Here is a 25,472-nt window from a genome sequence, read left to right on the forward strand (position 1 = left end):
CACACCGGTCAGATTGGCTAAGATCAAAAACTCAGGTGACAGCAGATGCTGGAGAGGTTGTGGAGAAAAAGGAAGACTCCTTTATTGCTGGTGGGACTGCAAGCTGATAAACCACTCTGAAAATCAGTTTGGCAGTTCCTCAGGGAATCAGACATAGTACTACAAGAGGACCCAGCTATATCACTCTTGGTATATACCCAGAAGATGCTCCAACATGCTCCATCATATTCATAGCAGCCTTATTTATAATAGCCAGAAACTGGAAACAACCCAGATGTTCTTCAACAGAGGAAAGGATACAGAAATTGTGGTACATCTACACAATGGAGTACTACTCAGCTATTAAAAACAATGAATTTATGAAATTCTTAGGTAAATGGATGGATCTGGAGAATATCATCCTGAGTGAGGTAACCCAATCACAAAAGAACACACATGGTATGCACTCTGATAAAGCCCAGAAGTTCGGAATACAGGAAGAACAACATACAAACCACAAGAAACTCAAGAAGAAGGAAGAGCAAAATGTAGATATTTCATTCCTTCTCAGTTTATTTTTCATATTATATATGTGTGTATCAGTATAGGGATTATGAGTGCAGATGTCATATGGAGGTAAGAAACAAATCTTCAGTTTCTCTAGAACTAGAGTCAAAGGTAGTTGTGAAGCATCACACGTAGATACTGCAATCTGAAGTCACGTCATCAGAACCATGGGCACATCTCTCTAGGCTGTTTCCTATTAATTCTAACCACCGTTTATCAGCTGAAAAGATTGTCACATATGTAAAACATGATTTTTTTTTGCACATTTGAATACAGCACTAGTGTGTGCTTGAATCTATGCAGGTCTTGTACTTTTTGCCATAGTCTCTGTGGGTTTATATGTGTGTTAGCCCAGTTGTGTATTGAGAAAACTATTCCTTTTGCATTTTCCACCAATTTTGCTTCTCACAAGTTTTCACCTCTTCTTGTGCATGGAGCCCTGAGCCTTGTGGAGAAGAGTGTGATGAAGACATCCAAGTAATTCTTGAATGTTTCAGACTCCCTCGTTGTCTCTCTACACATTGTCTAGTTGTGGGTACCTGTGTTAATGAGGCTTCTTACTGAGGCTTGAGCAAAATACTGACCAATGGGAATCACAACATGTCATTGTAAGTCTTTTTCTTACTATGCTCATCTAGCAGAATAATGATAGTATCTTTGTCCATAGGGCCCATGACCTATCTAGTGAGGCAATCCAGATCCAGAAAGACAAACATTGCACATTTTCCGTTATTGCAGGTGGTAACTCCTTAGCTTTAGATATGTGTTTCATTTATAATATCCAGACTCTAGGTATCATTGTATTCTCTACTAAAAGGAGAGTTTCTTTTCAAATTTCATATTTATTTTGTACAAAAGATGTGGAGGAAATTAAAGGTGAATGTAGGTGCTAGCATATAGAAAACTTTCCATTAACTATTGATTAAAAATTAGATGTCTAACAGGAGATAATCAATTGAAGGTCTGCTCTGGAACTTTTATCAAAACAAATAAAAACAAAACAAAAAACACTTTTATTTAACTTATCAGTGAAGTATGTCAAATTTTTGACTCGGAGAATATAATACACTGAAATGATTTATTTTGACAATAAGTACTTAATTACTTTATTAATGAAAATTCAAGAAAAATAATAAATGATAATAACTGAATAAATATCATTGCCAATAAAAAATTCAACTCTGGAGCAATGGAGAGCAATTAGAACTTTTATCTTTAGGATTCTTGAGGACCTATGAAAATCATTAAAAACTTAAACTTGAAATAAATGAAAACTTTAATGATATATTTTAAAGTATATTTGCAGAAATAATGTAAGATCCCAAGATGACATAGAAATATGCATACTATAATCAGAAAAATGGCAATTGAGGGCTAAGCTTTTACCAATACATTCTATGAAGAAAAGCTAAGATTATCCCCAGACATGTTGATACTATCTTCCTATCCACAAGATAAAGTGGATCTTCTCAATGAGTGATTATCTTTCCCTTCTTTTTTTTTTTTATTGATTTAGTTTTTTTTTTTTTTTAATCCCAAACACAGCCAACAACAAAATAGTTTGGAAGTGGTGATATAGGCAGAACTGCTAGCACAGTAGCAGAAAGCTGGTTTTCTATGCATGAAAATATTATGTGTTCCTTCTTCATTTATAACAAATTCAAACTCAAATATATGCATGCAATACCCACAATGAGCAAGATATATCATCACGTATAAAAAGAGCCCAATCTTAGATTTCACAATATTATTTCGATAAGTCTTCACAAAATTAAAATACATTTTCAATGTGTAGCAAATAGCTTGTTCTTCCAAAAGCAGATCTATTGATTTGTTCCAGTGAAACATTAAATGTGTCTCTTTGACGTTTGCTGTCCCCTAGTTTATATCTTCAATCTATAGAATGATTTACTTTTCTGATATCATCAGCAACTAATATATATCCTGCTCTCTTTCTATCATGATATGAATAAAAGACATTTATCACTGTGCCTTGGAATGCAGGTATTGTCTGTTCATCCTATATCCATGGTACCTACAACAATGTCAGCTAGCAAGCAGGTATACTGAATAATTTTCTTCTCTGAAAACTTTAAAATGTTTTACAGATGGAAATGAAATGAATTCCAAAGTAAGGATTTAACCTGGAAAATTAGTATACTTTTGGTAATTTGTATAATGAAAATATAAGAATAGCAAAGATATTTTAAGTGGTGATATAAAAGATGCTTTTTTCCATGGTAAAAATAAATTTAGCACTATCAAAAATTTTGATTAATAACAGAACAAGCATATATTAAGAATGATATATATCATATGGTACTATTACTAATGATGTATGGATAACAAATGTTATACTGTGACTCTTAGAAATTGCTAAATTCCTTTGCAAACCTTGTTCTTAAATAACTTTCAAGTAATCTAAACAAAAAAAACAAATATTAACATTAAAACCTTTAGGTATTTGTTAAACTCTCAGAATTAGCAATGGCATGCATAGGATGCAATAATAAATTAATATATAGGATATAAAATCATAAACATGTTTTGGGAGTGCTAAGTTCTTGGGATTATAAAGAAGAGCTAGAGAAACCAGAAATGTTAAACTAGGAATATCTCTTCAGCAAGAAATGTGTATAAGCTATGTTTTACTCCAGAACACTGGGAATAAAGGTGTTTAATAGTCTATGTGACTTTTATACTATCTGCATGGTCAGGGGATTTCTCAAGTTCCTACAACCAGGACTAGAGGTGGCAAATAGCTATCTGAATGGCCAAGACCACATGAGATCTTCACATAGGTCCTTATAATTTTACATCCTATTTCTAGAACTCATCTTCATGGAAGAAGTTATATGTAGTTAGAGACATTTCAATTAACTGTGCCTTATTGTGCACAGGGTATATAGTATACCCTGGAAACTGTTACACCAGGAAACTATTTTGTAGTGGATTTAAATATGCTTACAATACACTGTCCAGTATCAGGCCCTATAATATTGAATCAACACCAGCTAATTAAGTTGTATTGAACATGATTTCCTTCTTGCTTCAAGTGGATTGTAACTCTATTAATCCTGGTGGTCACAGAGACATTCACAAACACCTAAATACTATAGACTATTATCTTGATTACTTCAGAACTTGATATTAAAAATATATTGCTGAAAACATCACATGTTTAAGTCATAGAACATGGAGAAATCAGGCTGGTCTTAGCAGCAACAAACATTGTTCTCTTGGACTGGTTTCACTCCCACTTAGCAGCATTCTGCAGCACGTACACCATAGCTTTCGCATCTTTAACATCTTGAGGTGTCCAATATAACTTCAATTTACAGTTTCTTGTTCCAATGACTGGGATCTACACACATTCTTCTGGGCTCCTCCAAAGTACTTGGGTCACATCTCCAGTTCTGCCCTCTTTAGCACTCCAGGGTCTGGTTGACTCCACTCCACTTCTGCGGCTGCTCCTGGTAGTCATTCCATGGTACTGGCCTCTTTAGCCTGCTGCTGTTTCTCACTGTAACTAGGCTCTACCAATAGCTCTAATGGACTTGCTTTATAGTGCTAAGCCTCAACTTCTATGCATGACCCACTGAGTCCTTGGCAGTCAACTTCAATAGAGGCTCTACCTCCACAAATGGCTTTCCCTTGCTTCTCACAGTGCCAAGTTTCAGCTGCTCTTCATAAAATCTTCATGACCTCAAAACCAGTGAACATCTGGGTAATTCTTACACAATACCAAATCCAGCTAGCTGCAGCACGAGATACAACTGGCTATTTCTGGATCACAGCTTCTTTGTGTTCTCAGAAAACACTTCACAGAAAAATTTCACCTCAATAAAACTGATCTCTTCTTAATCATTGCTAATTTTTTTTAGCTCTGTCTAGCCCACATCAAATGTCCCAGTATTCAGTTCTATTCTTGTCAGTAAATCCAGAGGTGCATAGCTAAAGCTGCCAAGTTCTGCTGCTTGCTGAAGCTGAAAGATTGTTCTATTACATTACTACCAACTTTATATTTTCCATTTCCTTCACTCCCTAAGTTTGGCTGTCTTGGAACTTACTCTGTAGATTGACCTTGAACTCAGAGATTTGCATGGCTCTGTTTCTGTAATCCTGAGATTATTGCATTTACTACCATGCTAGACTTAAACTTTTCTTTACCTGGAACTTGCTTTCTCTCTGGTTGGCCTTGAATTCAGAAATGAACTTTCCTTCATTTCCTCTGTTTAAATGTGTGTGCCACCATGCTTGGGTCAAAGCTTCTCATGGCCACTATTCCTCAAGACACAGTCATTGTGACAGCATTTATAAAAGACTTGTGAAAGTTCATTCTTAGGAGCATGGGAATGTTCAAAAAAATCTGACCATTATTTGAGGAGCTATTGGCACCTGATAACTTTTGGGAGAGAGAAAGTCAATATTATTTAATCGTGTGACATGTTTAGGTGGCTGACGTTCCTGAAAATGGGAGGCCCCACTCATGTCAATGCTTAGGCAATAGAAGTTGGTCTCAATGGATTTTAAAATAAAAAGGGAAATTCCAAGTTTGATGGGTAGGAAGTGAGGATAAAGAGGGTGGTTCTGGGAAACTTTTGGAAAGAGTTAAAAAGATGATCAAAATATACTGTATGAAATTCTCCAAGACTAAGTATTTTATGCATGGTTTTAACCTAGGTGTATGGAGTGTCTAGTCTCTGAATCTTGGTCACCTAAGCACTGTCAGGAAAAGACTCCATCTTGTAGAGTGGACTTTAAGTCAATTTGGATGTTGGATTATTATTCCTACAGTTTGGTATATATCAGGTCTTCCACCCATATATCATAGCTTTCAGTTTAGTATTTTTATTATGTACCAAAGTATGTGAATGAATATCCATTCTGATGCTTGTGTCTTCTGTTGAGTTCTATTTTTTTCCTGATAGTTTGCTCTAGACAACGTTGGTGTGATGGTTTTTGTTTTTTATCTTATTATATTTTGTTTTGTTATATTCTGTCCTTATCTCTTAAAAACCTGTTCTTTTCTAATGAAAGACAGAAAGGGGGTGAATCTCTATGGAAGGAAAAATGGAGAGGAACAGAGAGAAATAGTTGGAGGGGAAACCGTAATTGTAATATGTCATATGGGAAAAGAATACATTTTCAATAAAATGGAAAAAATAAAAAATATTTTCAAAATGAAAGAAAAATATCAATTGTGTTAAATACATGAAGTTTTAAGACATCTTTGACATTCAATATCCATTGTTACTTGCATGACCTGATTGAGAACTAATTAGATGAAGACAATAGGAACATGTCCTTCAGCTTTCTTTCCTTAGTTTCATCCCTGTTGGGTATAAAGTGAACAATTTGCTCCCCACAGGCTACCCATTACCTTATGATCTACCAGCACATCCTCTGAAACCTGGAAACAAAATAAATCTTTCTGTCCTTAAATCATCTGTTTAGCTATTTTAGTCAACATAATGAAAAAAAAACTGTTTATAACATCTATATTTTAAACTAATCAGTACAACTAAAAGCATATGCAATTGTTCCATTTCCATAGGGTTTGGTTCTAGGAACTCCAAAGAATGCCCCAATCTATATATGTTCAAGAGTCTTATAATAATATTATAGTACTTACATAGAACCTACATATACTTCCTTGTATATTTTAAATCATCCTTATATTATTTATTAAAACTAGTATAATATAAAGGCTACAGAAATACATATCATGCTATATTATTCAGAGATTTTAAATGAATGTATATGTCAGCAATACAGCTATAATTTTCTGTGAACATTTCCAATCAATAGTGGTTTGATCCTTCTAATGCAGAAAGATAAATATAAACATTGCTTATATATAGTCAGTAAAATAGATAAAAATAAATGAGTAACCATTTACTATGGTTAACTCATTGTCACATTGCCATTGAAATAAAAAAAAAACAAAGATATCATTCAACTCCACTAATTAATAAACAAAACAAAATACTAGATGTCTTGTAACCAACAAATTTATAAATATATTAATCATTGATGCCAAAATTCTTCAATCAACCAGATTAAAACATATGTTGCTTTTTATCCCTATAAACATATTGTCATAACATAAGGAAATTTTCTTCTGTGTTTCCTCTTTGTATGTACGCTTTTCAGATACCAGGGATTATTATTCAAATACATGATGTTAAGTGGTATATTCGATTCCCTTAATGAATGATTTATAATTTACTTAATTAATGACCTAATTATAGACATAGCATTTGAATCCAGTGTTGCTGGACTTTCTACTGAGTGCTTTCTTTGACTGGGAGAGAAAAATAAGAGCTTATGGTATTCCTAAGTCTTCCATCTACTGTCTTAAAAAGATATCCATGCTTGGCTGGTTTGAATAGGAATAGACCCCTCAAACTCATGTTTTTAAATGCCTGACACATAGGGAATGATATTACTAAGAGGTGTGGCTTTGTTGAATTGTAAAACCGGATTGTAGGAAGTGAGTCACTTTCCAGGAAAGCTTTGAGATCTAATACCCTTAAGCTAAGCCTAGGGTAGCATTCTCCTGCTACCCGTGTGCAGCCCACGCAGTCATCTCGCCAGCAAGAAGACACGCAGACACTAGGATCCTTCTACAGCAAGCGTTTATTGCATCATGAAGAGGAAGACCCCGAGCCACTAATCGGCACTGCTTATATACACCACAGCGCAGCGTGTCCACCCACAGCGCAGCGTGTCCGCCCATGATTGGCTGTTTGCTCATCACCCCACGTGACGCCCCGGAATGGGCCTTGACTTGGAGTCTTTTCACTCTACGCACATGCACAAACAGTTGTTTACCAGGAGTCAACAGTGGATGTAGATGCCATCTTGTCAAGGCGAATGCCTCTCCAGCTCTACCGCTCTCCACACCCGTGGACCAGGATGTAGAACTCTTTAAACTCCTTATCTAGTGCCATGTATGCCTGCATGCAATCATGCTTCTTCCCATAATGATAATGGACTAAGCCTCTAAACCATTAAGCCAGCCCCAATGAAATGTTTTGATTTATAAGAGTTGCTGTAGTCATGGTGTCACTTCACAGAAATTAAATCCCATGACAATATTTTATTCCTTCAGTTGATTTTATCATTTCTTTTTGACTTATTTCCTTCCTCCTATGCTTCGAGTTTACATTTATTTTGCATTATCTCACTTATGGGGAGACCATGGAGGAAACCTAGAGAAACCCAAATGCCCGAGGAGTGGTGTTTTCAAAGCATGTTAAAAACTGAAGCTTTCCCTTTTATTCATTAATTCATTTATCCAGATCATAGTCCCGCTCTCATTCCCCCCTTACACAGTCCTTCCCTCCAGGCTCCTTCACCTTCTGCTCTGACAAGGGGGAGCAACACTCCCTCCAGTTATTACCCCACTGTGGCACATTAAGTCACTTCAGGGCTAGGTACATACTCTCCCACTGAGGCCAGACAAGTTAGCTCAGTAATGGGAATGGGATCAACAGGCAACCCACAGATTCAGTTTTAGCCTCTGTTCAGGTTGTTGGGGGACCCCCAACAAACTGCACATATGCTACATATGTGTGGGGACCTAGATTCAGCCCATGCTCCCTCTTTGCTTGGTCATTCAGGCTCTGGGGAGACCCCATGGGTTCAAGTTAGTTGATTCTTTTTTTTTCCTTCAAGACATGTTTTTAAGCTTTATTTTTTTTTTAAGTTTTTTTGCATTATAATGAGATAAGTTACATAATTTCAATTCATCTGAATTTGTTAACATTTAAAGACATATTTTAAGTAAATAGAATTAAATTACATTCTTGTTTTCTTTTTGTACCCCAACTCCTCCCAGAGACCCCCCTTCAATACCTACAATATCTTTTTTGCTATATTCTTTAAAATTTATCAAATATTATAACAATAAAAATGAGTATTATAAAAGTTGTTTGATATAAAACAACAATCAATTTAACAGTCTTATGTAGATACTTGTCTATGGCAATACGGAAAATACATGTTTTTCTCAATATAAATTTTAAATAACTCCAAACGTATTAACTGTATATTTCAAAATAATACATCACTACTAATATTTTCTTAAATTAACATAAATATATAAAGTGTTTTTGTTTGTTTGTTTGTTTTATATTTTGTAGAGCTTAAAATCTTGGCTCTTACTGTGGTAACTTGATACAAGAGTTACAAATGTCAAGCAAAGCATTCAGTCTCACTCTTTGTTGTTCTCTTACAAACCCCCTCCCAATTTAATTGTCTACATTTCTTTTGGGTATATAAATACATTTAAAATATGTGAGCTGTTCTGAAAACCATAATATAGTAAAAAAACATGAAATAAACAATGCTACTAATAGAGAGGCTGAACTAATAGATAGGAGAAGCAAGATCTCAAGACCATTATGTTGTACACAGCAAGACAATGTCATGAACAAACAAGCTGAAAGTATATATGGATTGTATAATACTGGATCTATTTCTCCAATTACCAAATTAGAAAGACCATTGGTTGACAGTCAATAAATTTTTAATTCCTCATATTTTTGGATTTCAATTGATCAGGATATGTTGATAATATTAATTTTCATATTAAGATATTAAGAAAAAGTAATTGTTACTTCCTGTTGTTTTTGTTGTAATAGGTGGAATTATGTTTGTGTGGATCTGTTGAAAGATTACTTTCTTGCTTTTTCTAGGGTGCAGTTTTGCTCCTTATGTTGATGTTTTCCATCTATTATCATTTGTAGGGCTGGATGTGTGGAAAGATATTGTGTAAATTTTGTTTTGTCATGGAATATCTTGTTTTCTCCATCTAAGGTAATTGAGAGTTTTGCTGGGTATACTAGCCTGGGCTGGCCTTTGCATTCTCGTAGGGTCTGTATGACATCTGCCCAGAATCTTCTAGCTTTCATAGTCTCTGGTGAGAAGTCTGGTATAATTCTGATAGGCCTGCCTTTATATGTTACTTGACCATTTTCCCTTACTGCTTTTAAAATTCTTTCTTTGTTTAGTGCATTTGGTATTTTTATTATTATGTGATGGGAGGAATTTCTTTTCTGGTCCAGTTTATTTGGAGTTCTATAGGCTTCTTGTATGTTCATGGGCATCTCTTTCTTTAGGTTAGGGAAGTTTTCTTCTATAATTTTGTTGAAGATGCTTACTGTCCCATTACATTGGGAGTCTTCACCCTCTTCTATACCTATTATCCTTAGGTTTGGTCTTCTCATCGCATCCTGGATTTCCTGGATGTTTTGGGTTAGGAGTTTTTTGCTTTTTGCATTTTCTTTGACTGTTGTGTCAATGTTTTCTATGGTGTCTTCTGCCCCTGAGATTCTCTCTTCTATCTCTTGTATTCTGTTGGTGATGCTTACATCTACAATTCCTGATTTCTTTCCTAGGTTTTGTATCTCCAGGTTTGTCTCTCTTTCTGATTTCTTTAATGTTTCTATTTCCATTTTTAGATTCTGGGTGGTTTTGCTCATTTCCTTCCCCTGTTTGATTGTGTTTTCCTGTAGCTCTTTAAGGGAGTTTTGTGTTTCCTTTTTAAGGGCTTCTAGCTGTTTATCTGTGTTCTCCTGTATTTCTTTGAGGGTGTTATTTATAATCTTTCTTAAATTCCTGTATCATCATCATGAGAAGTGATTTTAGATCTGACTCTAGCTTTTCCGTTGTGATAGTGCATCCAGGACTTGCAATGGTGGAAGTATTGGGTTCTGATGATACCAAGGAACCTTGGTTTGTGTTGCTTATATTCTTACCCTTGCCCTGCATCATCTGGTTATCTCTACTGCTATCTGCCCTTGCTAAATCTGACTGAACCCTGTCCTTCCTGTGATCCTGATTGTGTCAAAAATCCTCAAAGTCAAGCTGTCTATGTGATCCTGTGATTCTGGGATCCTGTGACCCTGGGCTTGTACCTGGGAATGGAGCTTCATCTGGGTGTTTAGGGAATGACTGCAGACTTTGCGTCCAATGTCTGCTTAAGACACTGGCCAGCCCAGACAGACTGGAAGTAACCCGAGCCACTGGACTGGCAGAGTTCCTGTGTGCCTGGGTCCTGCTGGTCTCAGTTACTCCCGGTGTTGGGACAGATGTTGTGTCCTCTTCACCTCTGATCCTGGGCATGTTAGAGTGCCTGGGAGTAGAGCTTCCTCTGGGTGTTGTGGGACTGGAAGGAACCTCTATTTGATTCTTTTGGTCTTGTGGCTTTTCTATCTCCTTCAGGTCCCTCAATCCTTCTCCCAATTCTTCAATGAGACTCCCACCGCTCCTTCTAATTCCTGGTTGTGTTTCTCTGCATTTGCTTCCATTGGTTGTTGGATGGAGCTTTCAGAGGGTAGTTATGCTAGGCTCTTGTCTGCAAGCATAACAAAATATCTGCAATTGTTTGAGGGATTGTTTCTTGCCCATGCAATGGGTCTGAAGTTGAGACAGTCATTTGCCATTCCCTCCATATGCGCTCTAATTTTGTCCCTGCACATTTTATAAACAGGATACATTTGGTATCAAAGGTTATATGGGTAAGTTTGTGCCTTATCCCTTCACTGGGAGTCCTGACTGTCTACAGGAGGTGGCAATATCAGGCTCCACATCCCACATTGCTAGATATCTCAGCTAGAGTCATCCCCTTAGACTCACTATAGCAGCTTTACAAATAATAGCCAGAAACAAACAAGATACCACTCAACTGAAAAATGGACAAAGAAAACTGGTTTATTTGCACAAAGAAATATTACTTAACCATTAAAAACAAGCACATCATGAATCTTGTGGGCAAATAGATAGAACTAGAAAATATCTTGAGTGAGGAAATCCAGACCCAAAAGGAAATCCATGGTAGGTACTCAATGATAAGCCATATATTTTTGGATACCTAGAATATACTCTATAGACCCAAAGAAACCAAATAACAAGGAGGACCTAAGGGAGGATGTTTGAATCTTACTCCAAAGGGGAAATAAAATAGACATCAGAAGTACATGGAGGGAGAAAACTTGGTGGGAGAAAGGATAGGGAGTCGAATGCGGTAAGAGAATTAAGTGTACGGAAAGTGGGTGAGAAAACAGAAATCACAGGCAGCCAAGGAGGGTATGTCTACATCATGCCAGGGACCAGGGCAACTCTCTTTATCATAATAAAGGAATACAGAGAGTGCGAGGGATTTTAAGGTTTTACTGTCTAAGGTAGCTTGAGTAACTTTCTAAGATTGTCATATAAATACAGAACATTGTCATTGAAATTAATTTTTGATTATATCTTTGATGCTGATTGGGTCAGAACATTATTCTAAAAGTAGAAATTGTATAGCATAGAAGGCATCAGAAGAAAACACCTCAAAATACCAGTAATAATGTTCTTTTTCTGATACTTTGTATGCTGTGTATTTCCTGCAATTCTGAAAGCAAACACATTTTATTTCTATGTTCTTTTCCAAAAGTGAAGTGTAAAGAGAAGTGATTGTTTATAAGGTGGGGTGTTGTCTCTATCTCCATAATTATGTTGAAATGAAGGTAAACAACAGACAATCTTCTGAGTTGCTGAGATGTTCAAAGCATTACATTCCCATCCAGTACTTTGCTCCAAGCATTCACATTTCTGATGCCATGTTCTCTGCTGTGAAGTGGAAGTTTCCAGATATGTAATACAGACTCATGTGATGTTTTCTTAAGACAGACACTTGTGATGTTTTGCTGAGGCAAGACCTGTGGGAGGGCAAGTGATGTTGGAGAAAATTATAAATACTACTCAAAGGACACTGACAGCACACTTGCATAGCTAGATTTGCAACTACAATACTTCGTTGGCCTTGCACCTTCATCTTCACTTTTCTTTGCTTTGTTGACTAAGGCATGGCAGAAAACTTCTTCTGGTGTCCTGGCTGATCCTGGCCACTCCTGTGGACTCATGCAGGGTCAGCAGAGGAAGACTGACTGTTTCTGATAGATCATGCCACTGCTGCTGAATTATATTTGCTATCCTGACACTACTGAACTGCACTGCTAGTTTCCTGATAAAGAAGACTGGAATTGCCTCAAGGAAGTACTTCTAAACAGGTCCACATCTCCTTGTGCTATGTACCATATTTCCTTTGGATGAGGGGCTAGAAAGGGGTTTAAAGTGTTTGGGAACTCTTACTAAAAGTAGGTTTAAAATATCTAAGCATACACTCCTGTTAAAAAATCCGTGATAGAAAGTGGCTTAATCATGAATCTAAGCTTGAAATGTGAACTGACAATAAGTTGGTAAAGAGAAACTCATTTTACCTAGATGAGGCTAAAGAGAGACCACAGAGCCAATTTATCTTCTGATGAAGTCCCAGTTCTAATGAGGGGAGGGACACAGTGCATTAGTCTAAGTCTCTCACATCACAGCCCCAATTTAACACATTACTAAGAAGATAAATCTTTGCATATGTCCTTCATAAGTGGCATATTGTTATGGCTGTTAATGAGGAATGAACACCTAGTCGTGGAATTGCTAATACCCTTTTTAAAAATGTTATTCTTACTATATACTGAGTTGGAATAATTGTTTGGAGACTGTATTTAGGGACAAAGGAACCAATCCACAAGAATTATCAGACATCTCTCAGCTCTCTTTGAAATTATCTATTGCTACTGTGACTAATTCCTTAAATTTTGTATTTACTATAAGACTATTTTTCTTACTAGGTATGATTATATCAGAGGGGTCAAAGACACCAGAAAAAGACAACCCATAGAATCAACTAAGCATGGTTCATGCTGGGTTCAAAGAGACTGAACCTGCACCAACAGTCTGCATGGGTCTGCACTAGATCCTCTACATATATGTTGTTTTATAGCTTGGAGTTTTTGTTGGTCTCCTAATAGGGGGAATTGAAATTGACTCTGATGATTTTGACTGTTCATAGGACCCTTTTGTTCCTACAAAGTTGCCTTGTCCTTGATATGAGGGTTTGTGTCTAGTCTTATTGCATCTGTTAAGCCCGCTTCATTTGATACCACTGGGAGACTTGCTCTTTTTTTGGAAACAGGGAGAGGCAATGAATGTGGAGGAGAGGAAGGTGGGGACTGTAAAAAGGGGAAGGAGGAGGAACTGTGGTTGGGATGCATGATAGGAAAAAAGAAGAAAGAAAATGAAAAAAGAATATAGTATGTATATATTTTATATCTTTCTTATGATTGAGAGTTTTGGTTTTAGATCTGAATCCTCTTTATTCTTTGACAGTGTTAATTTTTACATCTTCTGCATGTTCATAGGGCATTATAGAAAACGTGTTCAGCATGTTCATCTGGTAGTGACATTGTCTAGTTCAGTAACATTGTCAAGGCCTGTATGTCCTTGACAGCATGTTTTGTAATTATTGCTTCATGTTCTAATTTTCTCACTGCATTATTCAAATCCATGCCCTTAAAACTTCCTGTGTGTCAATATTTATAATAAATAATGTGAAGCTATGTTATTAGTTGGATAAATTTCATGTTAATTTCTTTATCTTAATTAAATATTTTGCCTAAAATCTAATTTATCTGGTATATCTTTACATCAGATTTCTTATGTAATCTTTCTTAAAGTTGGCTTTATCAAACATTTTTACTACTTTTTCCAGGTATTTATTGGCTTTAATTTAGATCAAGTGCCATTTAAACAAACTGTAAGTCTTTCTAATAAGGCATGGTTTTACATTAACACTGATGTTCTAGTTTTGTTTCTGACTGTACTTTGTCATGTCATTTTCTTCTGACATTTATACACTATTTAGTCTTTCATGTGAGTTGATTGTTTTCTTCACTTCCATTTGCTAGATTGAATATCCTATAAAGTTTGTTATGTTTACAGGTTAACTTAAACATTTTAATATGAACTAATTCTAAAGCTCCAGATGTATAGAGAACAATGATCAATGACTACTAAAACAATAATACATTTATCTAAATAAAGAATTATGTAAAATAAACATGATTATATACACACACATATATACATACATACATACATACATACATACATACATTCATACATATATGCATGTATTAAGAAGAAGCACAAAAGTGCAATAGTATATAATTGGGAAAGGAAAGATTATATAAAAGTAATTATTATTTGCAGTACATTTTTAAAAGATTATACATGTATGAATAAAATATATAAAAGAACAATATATAGGTGAAAATAATATTACATGAAGTATAATACCATATTAGGAGTAGACTTTAAACTTCTCTGAAGAATCCTATGTATCCTGGAGAATTGCAAGATGACATTACTGGGGTGGAATAGTACAAATTCAGTCACAGTTTTCTGGATCTGCCTTTAGTGTCTTTTAATGGGTATTTGATATCAACATTTAATTGAATTATCCTCATGACCTGTGTAAAACTCTTGAAATGTAAAGTTTAGTACACCCATAACCTTCTATGGGCCTAATGGTAAGAATGCAGAAACATAACATCCAAATATTCCATCATAAGACTTTTCATTGTTCTGTGATAGCCCACCTGCTTTATGTCTTTCATTTATTCCGAATCTGTAAAAGTTGATGCAACGTCTTCAATGGTGGAACTTGACTTACAAGCTAATGAATTTGTGGTTTTGAGACAGAGTCATTCATATTTAGCTCAGAATAGATTCTTTTTAATTATTTTACAGCACAGTTACATTATAACAAAATTACCAACTCAGAAGGCACACTAGAACATTTAACATCTAATTTCCATTAGAACATGAATGACACTATCTTTTTGTTATCTACAGACCATGTAAGTATCTTTGTAAGAAGTCTATAGGAAAGTTATATTGATGATTTAGAATAATAACATGACTATTACATACTAGTATAATATCCAAACATAAAAGTATGCAATTTAGAATCTGAGTAAGAATTTAAATATATATTTCAATATGTATTTGTCCAAGACTTTAACAAGATGATTTTTTTCAAAATTCTCTGATTTTATTCCTCCAATGGAAGTCTTACTCACTAGAACCAGGCTGCATATCTTAGGATTAAGTCTACACTTCTCTTATAATACGTACCATACAAAAGAAACTATCCCACAGCATTTTGCTTCAACCAGTCTTTAGCCAGTTTCTCCACAAACCTTGGAAACCTAGATACTTTTTGTAGTTATATGGGCTACTGGAAGACATCCAATTCCGAGAAGGAAACATTTGAGACAGGCTAATACTTGAACTCAACAAATGAAGTCTGGGCCTGGAAAGAGAGCTTAGCAGTTGAAAATCATGCTTCTTTTTCAGAGAAGCCAGATTCAATTGCCAATGTTGGAAGGCTCACAGTAACCTATAATTGCAGGAGATCTGTCAATCACTTCTGGGTTCCACAGACAACTGCATTCAGGTTCACATACTCCCACATAGACAAACATACATATACACAATTAGAAGTTAGGTAAATGTTTAAAAATATATAAATAAATGCAGTCAATGAAAAGATCCAAGGTAAAAGATATCAGTTGTGGTTTAACATATTATTCTATTCTTATTCCAAAACACAATATAAATCCATCAAGTTTGGGAGAATAAAAGCTTTCTAATTATATTTGTAGGTGTACCTGAAATGTGCTCTTAAATATATCATGTTTAGCTTTATTTATATATAAAATATAGCCAATTCATGGTGATTTTTAATAAAAATTGTATGTTTTGTTTAAAAATTCTACTTAAAATAGTAGCAGATTGCAGGAAATATAAGAGTGTGTCTATTATAGATTTTCTGTATTCCATACATTTTATGAAATAAATATGATAATCAGCCTATTTTCTCTGAAAATCCTGAGAATGATATGTGGTAAGAAATTTAAAAGCCCTAAAACATTCTTTGCTGGTTTTAATAACACTTAAACAGATCTATATTTCATACACTGAAATGAAATTATCATTGTAAGAAGCTGGTGCTAACACTTAATATACTTCTAAGTACTTTGGAATTAGTTTTATTCTGGTAATTTATATAAATAATGGGAAAACTTAATAAGGATTATCAAACACTATATTATAATGAGAGGGCAAAGAAATAACTAAAATTCTGAGTTGTAAGTGTGCTTTGTATGTTATTCTGGATACTAGATTTAACAAATGAGTGTCTTTTTCAAAGTGTAATTAAGAAGAAAGCAGAAATGTGTCTGTGGAGCATGGATGATAGAATCAAATAGATTACTCATGCTTCATAAAGTAATTGTGAACTTTTATTAAGGAAACCCATGTAGAACAGAGCAGCTGAAACTATATCTGCAGGAAAATTTTCATTTGGTAGTGTTGATCATTTAAATGAATCAACTTTACTATATGCTATTGTCTTCATGTGTGTATTAATTGTGTGTGTGTGTGTGTGTGTGTGTGTGTAATTATCAACTTTACTTGTGAGCCTAAAATTAATGTTCTCGGTACTTTCCAAACTCCCTTTCCCAGAACAATGCAATCTATTATCATGGTTTTTGTTTGCCCTACAGACTGTGTTGGAAAAATTCTCTTGTTAAGATATCGCATGTGTATGGTAGAGGATTGCAAAGTTGATCATCAATAGGAGGAGAGGAGCTTGGCCCTGTGAAGGTTCTGTGCCCCAGTGTAGGGGAATGCCAGGGCCAGAAAGTGGGAGAGGGCGGGGTGGCAGGCATGGGGAGGGGGGAGGCAACAGGGGTTTGTTTTTGTTGTTTTTGTTTGTTTTTTTTTTGTTTTTTGGAGGGGAAACTGGGAATGGAGAAATTCGCATGTAAATAAAGAAAATATCTAAAATAAAAAAAAAAGATATCACATATATTTTTCATAAGACATGGAGAAGTCAAGTTGATACTCACCAAGGAGTTCTATACTTTACTGACTAGCTCTCACTGTACTCACTGTACTAGAAGGCACTATGTATGTTGCTGAGGGGAGATGTTATGGATAGCTTTACCCAACTATGACAATTATGACTGGCATGGTACAAGTGGATATACCAAGCTCTTTATAATTGGACTTAAACCCCCTTCTACAGAAAGAAACTCATGTTTGTAATCTGTACTATGTATATCTGACCAAAAGCACAGGGCTAGGAAACTAACACAATCTAGAGAAGAACCTATTACTATTACTTTGCAAATGAACACAGTATCATATTGTAGTTGCCGGGATAAGATCTTAGCCAGTCAAACCTCCAGCATGGATATAGAGAGGCACTTGAGCCTCCAGCCCCAGCTGAGGAGCTATTGTCAATTTGTGGCTATTAGTATGGGAGAAAGTCAGTTTTCTTTAATAGTATGGTGTCTGGTAAATTAGCTACCCTCTAGTACATGGTTGCACATACATTCATATACAGGCATCACAAATTTGATTCCATGAATTATTTTTTTAAGAAATAAACCATAGTGGGGTATCTAAGAAGAGATAGGGATAGGAAGTTGGGGATAGAGAGTAGGAATATGACAGAAATACATTATATGCATATAAGAAATTCCTAGGGAAAAACTAAAATTATTATATTTTTAAAACTTCTACACCGGCCAGAAACAGGATCCTACACATGAAGCAAGCTATCTGTTTGTCTTCTTCTCTCCATACAAATTCATTTTTACATAAAGCAAGTTATTCATATGTTGTAAAGATTCATGCTTATTGATACTGTTGCCAGTGATTTGAAGCCAAAATCCCAGCTTTGGGAATCCTAACAAACTGGGAATGTCTGCTTCTCACAATATTCTAAATAAACAGAAGAATAATGTTGAAAAAAAGATAAAGCAGATTTAATTCACATGGCCACTGATAAAAGATAGGATTAATGAATATTGTGATATTGGGAAGAAACAATCAAGGGGTGCAGTAATCTTGTCCACCCTTTGAGTATTTACATAGACTTTAAGTATAAACAGAGGAAGAATTAATGCAAGAGTTAAGAGTTTTGCAAAATCAACATGCCTGATCAAGGAATGCTGTCATTGAGTATTGTTCTTCAAGTTGGTCTGAGGAAGTCAAAATTTTGACATCATCTAAGGGAGATCAGTCCAGTTCCTAAAATATCATTACTTTGCTCCATAGCACAGCATTGCCTTTTTGACTACTTGCTCTCATCTGGGGTATGGTCCATTCTAAAAAGTTTTTATCTTGCTGAAATCCATGGTAATTTCAGGACAACAAATTCTCTCTGAGCCTTCATTCTTTCAGCCTCTCCTCCCATTGATGACCGACTTGGCCATCCTCTACTATACATATGCTGCTGGAGCCATTGGTCCCACCATGTGTATTCTTTGGTTGGTGTTTTAGTCCCTGGGAGCTCTGAGGGTACTAGTAACTTCATATTGTTGTTTGTCCTAAGGGGCTGCAAACCCTTCAGCTCTTGGGTCCTTTCTCTAGCTCCTTCATTGAGGACCCTGTACTCAGTTCAATGGATGGCTGTGAGCCTCTACTTCTGTATTAGTCAGGTACTGTCAGAGCCTCTCAGGAGACAGCTATATCAGGCTGGATTGTCCTTCCTTCAGTCTCTGATCCATAGCTAGTCTCTGCAACTCCTTCCATGGGTATTTTGTTCCCCCCTTTTAAGAAGGAATGAAGTATCCACATTTTGGTCTTCCTTGTTCTTGCTCTTTTCTTAAGGGAAATGCAGGAGTAGTGGATCTAGGAGAGAAAGGAGGTGGTGAGGGTTTTATTGAAGGTGTGGCCTCATTTGAGGAAGATTGTCACAGGGGTGTGCTTGCAGGTTTCAGAAGCTCAAACAAGGTCCAATGTCTTTTTCTTACTGCTGCCTGCTGATCCAGATGTAGAACTCTCAGTAACTTCTCCTGCACCATATCTGCCTGCATGCTGCCAAGCTTCCTGACATGACAATAATGGACTAAGACTCTGAAATTGTAATCCAGCCCCAATAAAGTGGTTTTTTTTTTTTGTAAGAGTTGCTGTGATTAAAGCATCTATTCAGAGCAATAAAACTCTACCTAAGACATATGACATATAATTTCCCATTTGTGGCCACAAAAGTATTACACATGATATGATAGTTGGACATTGTATCATACAAGAGAGAGTCTGACAATTATTTGGTAAATTAATGCTTTAGAAACAATGCATGTAAATAGACCTGATCTTAAAGTTTAATCATTTTTGGACTACTAAATTTAAGTAGTCAACACTTCTCAGATCTCCTATTGGAGAATAGTATTCCATTCAGGAGACCAAGTCAGGGGTTCAACTCTTATCACATGGATCTTTGCAAGTCAATTCACATTTAAGCTGTAACAATCTCTGTATTTCAGAAAATAAGTCTAGCAAAACTTTTTTTACTGGGCTATATTTATTTTAATAAGCTTTTAATATTACTCCCCCTAAATTAATTGTCTCCCTTCTAACTCAACGTCACCAATGATTTATTTTCAGAATAAGTTTGGAAATAATAAAAACCTTTTAAGTGTTTCCATTTTAAAGTGATTGATGATTTACCACTCATGAGGTTATTAAGAAAGAGAGTGAAAAACAGTTGCTTGAGTCACTAGAACCAGGTTGACACCAGCAAGCAGCCTCTCTCGATTTGAAATTGGAGTGTTCTGTCATGTAATGACGCCCTAGCCAACCTTCCTTGGCAAGCCTATCCCACACAGGATATGAGAAACCAGAAGCCAAAGAGGAAACAAAAAGATTTCAAATGCTCAGTAACTTTGTTTTCTATACCTGACCATCTGCCCATAGCAGGAGTCACAGGCCTCAGCTTTAACTCATCAGTGGATTCTTATGTACTGCAAAAAATAGTTTGTCTTGCTTTCTGTACTGGCTGGTTTTGTGTCAACTTGACACAAGTTGGAGTTATCACAGAGAAAGGAGCTTCAGGTGAGGAAATACCTCCATGAGAACCAGTTGTAAAGCATTTTCTCAATTAGTGATCTGGGGCAAGGGCCCCTTGTGGGTGGTACCATCTCTGGGCTGGTAGTCAGCCTTGGGTTCTATAAGACAGCAGGCTGAGCAAGCCAGGGGAAGCAAGCCAGTAAGTTACATCCCTCCATGGCCTCTGCATCAGCTCCTGCTTCCTGACCTACTTGAATTCCAGTCCTGACTTCCTTTGGTGATGAACAGCAATTTGGAAGTGTAAACTGCATAAACCCTTTCCTCCCCAACTTGCTTCTTGGTCATATGTTTTGTGTAGGAATAGCAACCCTGACTAAGACACCTTGGTAGGAAGAAACGTATTGTTCTTTTAAAAATATGCAGACTGAACATGATTAAAATATAATGCATAAAATATTTTCTCAATCAAAACAAATCAAAACAAAACAAAGCAAACCAACCAGATTTCTTCTGTCTTTACCGAGTGAGCTTTCTGTGACAACCCTGTGATCCTTGAAAATCCTCTATAAGATGATTCTCTAAATTTCATACATTGGAAGAAGTGTCCTATGTGAGTAATGTACTTCTCTTATTACAAAAATGTATAAGATCAAGGACTCATTTTCACTTTGAGATTTAATGCAAGCACATAGATAGCATTAAGATATGAATAAACATGAGTGATAGATTGAGTTGTCTAACAGTCAGCCTCGAGCAAGGAAACCAACTGACTTGAACACAGGGACTCAGCACAGGGAGATTTATGTTCTTCAGCTGAATTACATTCCTTTATAGACTGCTGCAGATGGGCTTCAGGAAAAGCAGCCATCTATCCGATTTAAATAGACTTTGTGCTAGTACTATAGACATACCATTAATTCATTGCTGTGAGTTGCTGTGGGCATAGATTTGGCTTTGTTCTCTGACAGTCTCCACCATTTGAAATAGAAATGCCATTTACCAGAGTGTCAAATAAGTAGGACCCATATAACACTATAATCAAGTTGAGGTGGCATTACATATTTTAGCCTAGATATTGAAAATGGTTAAGTCAGCAGAGATTTCCAATCTGCAGAACTCTGCTGACCACTGAAAGCCACTTGTAATTTATCAGGTGGTAACTGTCTTTGGTGTTAAATAATAACATGGTGTCTTTAATTTGTTCAGTGTATCATAGGTACATTGTGGTGCATTTTTTACAGATTCTTTTCTTTTTTTTTTTTACAAGTATGAGTAATATATTTTATTATCTTAGCTTTAGAGAAAGAACATTGCACATAAATAGTTTAATTGACTCTCCCAATAGTATATAAGAAGGCAGTGAAAAGCTGGCAGTTCTAGTATTCTTTCCTTGGCACTTCAGAGTGGGTTAGAGTAAGGGAAGTATGCTGTGGATCATTTTATACTAAAGTTGTGATTGAAGTATGCATATGGTGCCTAAAAAGGAAAGTTAATGTAGACAACAAGTAAAACTAATTCCTTGAAGAATTTCTGGAGTCTTAATTATGCAAGTGATAACAAAAAGACATAGTGCTGCCCTAACATAACCCATGGGTAAATATACATATACTTTGATAGCTTTGGATAATTAGAGACAAAGATTTAATGTTGTATATTAATAAACTCACATTTAATCTACAAAGCATATATAGCATCCCTTGCACTCAGCTCTGCATCTGTGTTCTACTTTGCATATATTTATTCTTGAGAAGATTTGGAACATATTTAGTGACTGTGTTTAAACACATTAGTTAATAAATTTGAAATACTTCTAATGTTTAGACAAAAATATTAATGTTTTGCTAGATGAGATATTGTTTGCTGAAATGATCTCAAGGAGCAGGATGAGGGTCTGATACTCACAAAGAATTTCCTAAAATTAGACAGATCAGACACTTTTCATTTTGAGGCATTTAATGATTCAGTATCTGCATTTCCAATTCAATTGGTATCACTGCCATTCCCCCATTTTCCCATTACAGAGAGACTATCCATCAGGATTTAATTCCACATGCACACACCTCTCCACCTGTGATTTCAGCCTCAAATGACTCTGTACTAATGAGTAAGGATCAGCACAGCTGAGTGCAAAGCACTGTTTGAGAGGCACAGTACTAGAATGATGAAATAATTCCTTTTTAGCTAATCAGTGAATTGGAAAAGGAAAAAATAGTTTTTCTGCCCAGTTAACTGAGAATCCCTACATCACCAGATGCTTGGCTATTAACAGACTTGATAGTGCCTAATAAGAACATATAGTCTGTTTTGAATTTCATCTGAATGGCAAAATTTTACAACAGACTTTTCTTGAAATCAGAAAGAATGTAGATTTATCCCCTCATAAAATTATTGTGCATAAGCCATGCCTAATAAAGTACATATCTTTGGCATTCTATTTGGTATTAACAAAATTTCATTAAATAAAGACTATTAAATGGAAAAAAATACTTTAAAATAGATATACCTGGACAAATTTGAAAGAAATTGCAAAATGTTTATTAGGGAAAAAAAGGTCCAACAAGCTTTTCATGTCCCCTTCCTTATAACTGAAATTATTTTGGATTTTTTAAACTGCAACTTATGACTAAGACAAGATCCAAACAAATTTGCTTGAGTCTTTTTTTCTTTTAATTTTCAATTTAGCAAGTATTCAAGAAGTATAATGCTTCGAGTTTTCCCAGACATTTGTACTGTGACATTCAATTATATATATATATATATATATATATATATCCTGTTTCCTACAAAAGTGCACAGTATATTTGCAAACCATAGGTACATCATATAACACAAGTCAGAAAAGACACAAGTTGCATTTGTGACAGAAACATATCAAAATGAAAATTGTTCAAGAGGAAGGTGAAGTAGTATACACCAATCTAATTCCTAAACTAAATTGTCTGTTTTCTAGTCTCTATACACTCTTTCTTTCCTACCCATATTAGACATACATCCAAGGAAAGTAATGGTTTAAAGACCTTGTTAAGTCCTAAGAGAGTAACACATTGCTTTGTCAACACACAAACACAGACAATGCACAGAAACACAACATTCTATAGTTAGATGTATGTGGTTGGGTTGGAAAGACTGCAGAGGTTGAATTCCACAAATATCAGCTCACCCAGTTAACACACTGAAATATGGCTTTCCTCTCATGTAGGTAAGACAGATGAGGTTTTAGTAAAATGAGATTTAGTCTGAAAATATCTTACTTACTGGAATTTCTTAAGAGATGCTTACCCTCATTAAGTTTATATATTCTACACAACATATTTTATTAAATTGAGTAAACATACAAATATCGATATATATGTATATCGATATAGATAGAGAGAGCGAGAGAGAGAGATGGAGATGTTTTCACTCATATAGAAACATGTATTGTTTTTTAATTGTAGTATGCTGATTCTCAACTTTTCTGCTAGAAAAAGATTGGTTACACTTAAAACCAAAGAAAAACATTTTAAAATAATAGCAAATGTATAATTGGCCAAATGCCATGTTATGGGACAGCTTTCATGACTAGTGATTTTTCAGCAGCAGAACTCATGCAATCACTACTATCTCTGATACTATCTTCATTTGCAATCAACTCCAGAAGTGAAAGATAAAACTCTCTTTTCTTTGTTGTTCTCTGGTATAAACAAGTCTTTAGAACTGAATTAAGTAAACATGAGCCTTGTGCTTCTGATAAATATGTATGTCTTATTTCCCCTTTTCCTGTTGCTTTTCACTCAGTTGAAGCTAGAATCCAAGCAATAAATACTACTTATTTATTTTAATAGCATGCTTAGTGGAAGTATTACCAATATTTTCTAAGCTTAAAAACACCCCCAAATGCATTTTCCTGTTAGTCTCAGCATTTTCCCAGTAATTTACAACTGAAAAAGGATAAACCCTATTAGTCTATGTCAAACCAACAACTGGGTAAGTGCAGAACATTGCCCTATGAAGTATGACCGAATTTATTGCTGTGGTCATTAGTATACATTGATTCTGTTTATAGCAATCCAAAGGGAATAGTAAGCCTATTATGCTGGTGCTTGGCCTCTCTGTGAGGCAGACACCAGGCTTGCCATAGCCAAGTTCTAAGCAGCATCCAATTAGTTCAGCAACCACTTCTCATTTTCTTGGGCGTATTATTAATATGACTACTCAGAAACATGAACTTGAAAACTTCAGTTGTGCTATATAATCTGATGTAAACAAAATTAATGGTTTCTCTCCTCAAAGAAACTTCATTTTACAACTTCTTGAAGTCTGGCTTATTTCTGTCTTCTATTTTGGAAGACAGGACATTCAAATTTATAATACTTTTATACAATAAGTAATTTCTTCTAACCTATTTTATTACTATGCCCAAGACTTTAACATATTTATTTCATAGATTCCCACTAATCCTGATGAAGATATTTGGAAATTAATTTTCAGAATCTCAGTTTTCTTCATGTTGGAAAACTTAATTGCAGTCTTTTGAAGAAAAGCAATCCCTGTTACCACTCTCCCCACTCCCCCCATAAAAACCTCACTTAGCTTTTGGTCTATGTTTAATAGTAAACATGGTGGAGTGTCACTTGACTGCTGTCACTTGAGGTTTTGAGCTTAGCCATTCTGACAGGTGTGATGTGGAATCTCAGGGTCGTTTTGATTTACATTTCCTGATGACTAAGGACTTAGAACACTTCTTAGTTCTGTACCCCATTTTTAAATTGGATTATTTTGTTCTTTTGGGGGTTCACTTCTTGAGTTCTTTATATATTTTGGATATTAGCCCTCTGTCAGATGTAGGGTTAATGAAAATTTTTTTCCCAATCTGCAAGTTGCTCATTTGTTCTATTGACAGTGCCCTTTGCCTTACAGAAGCCTTTCAATTTCATGAGGTCCTGTTTCTCAATTATTGCTCTTAGAGCCTGGGCCGTTGGTGTTCTGTTCAGGAAATCCCCCACCCCCCAACCCCATGCCAGTGAGTTTGAGGCTCTTTTCCACTTTCTCATCTATTAGATTCAGTGTACCTTGTTTTCTATTGAGTTCTTTGATCCACTTGAACTTGAGCTTTGTGCATGGTTATGAATATGGGTCCATTTTCATTCTGTTATATACAGAGCGCCAGTTAGTTGAATTTATTGAATATT

Source organism: Mastomys coucha, unplaced genomic scaffold (genome assembly GCF_008632895.1).
Source record: "Mastomys coucha isolate ucsf_1 unplaced genomic scaffold, UCSF_Mcou_1 pScaffold22, whole genome shotgun sequence".
In the NCBI taxonomy this organism is placed as follows: domain Eukaryota; kingdom Metazoa; phylum Chordata; class Mammalia; order Rodentia; family Muridae; genus Mastomys; species Mastomys coucha.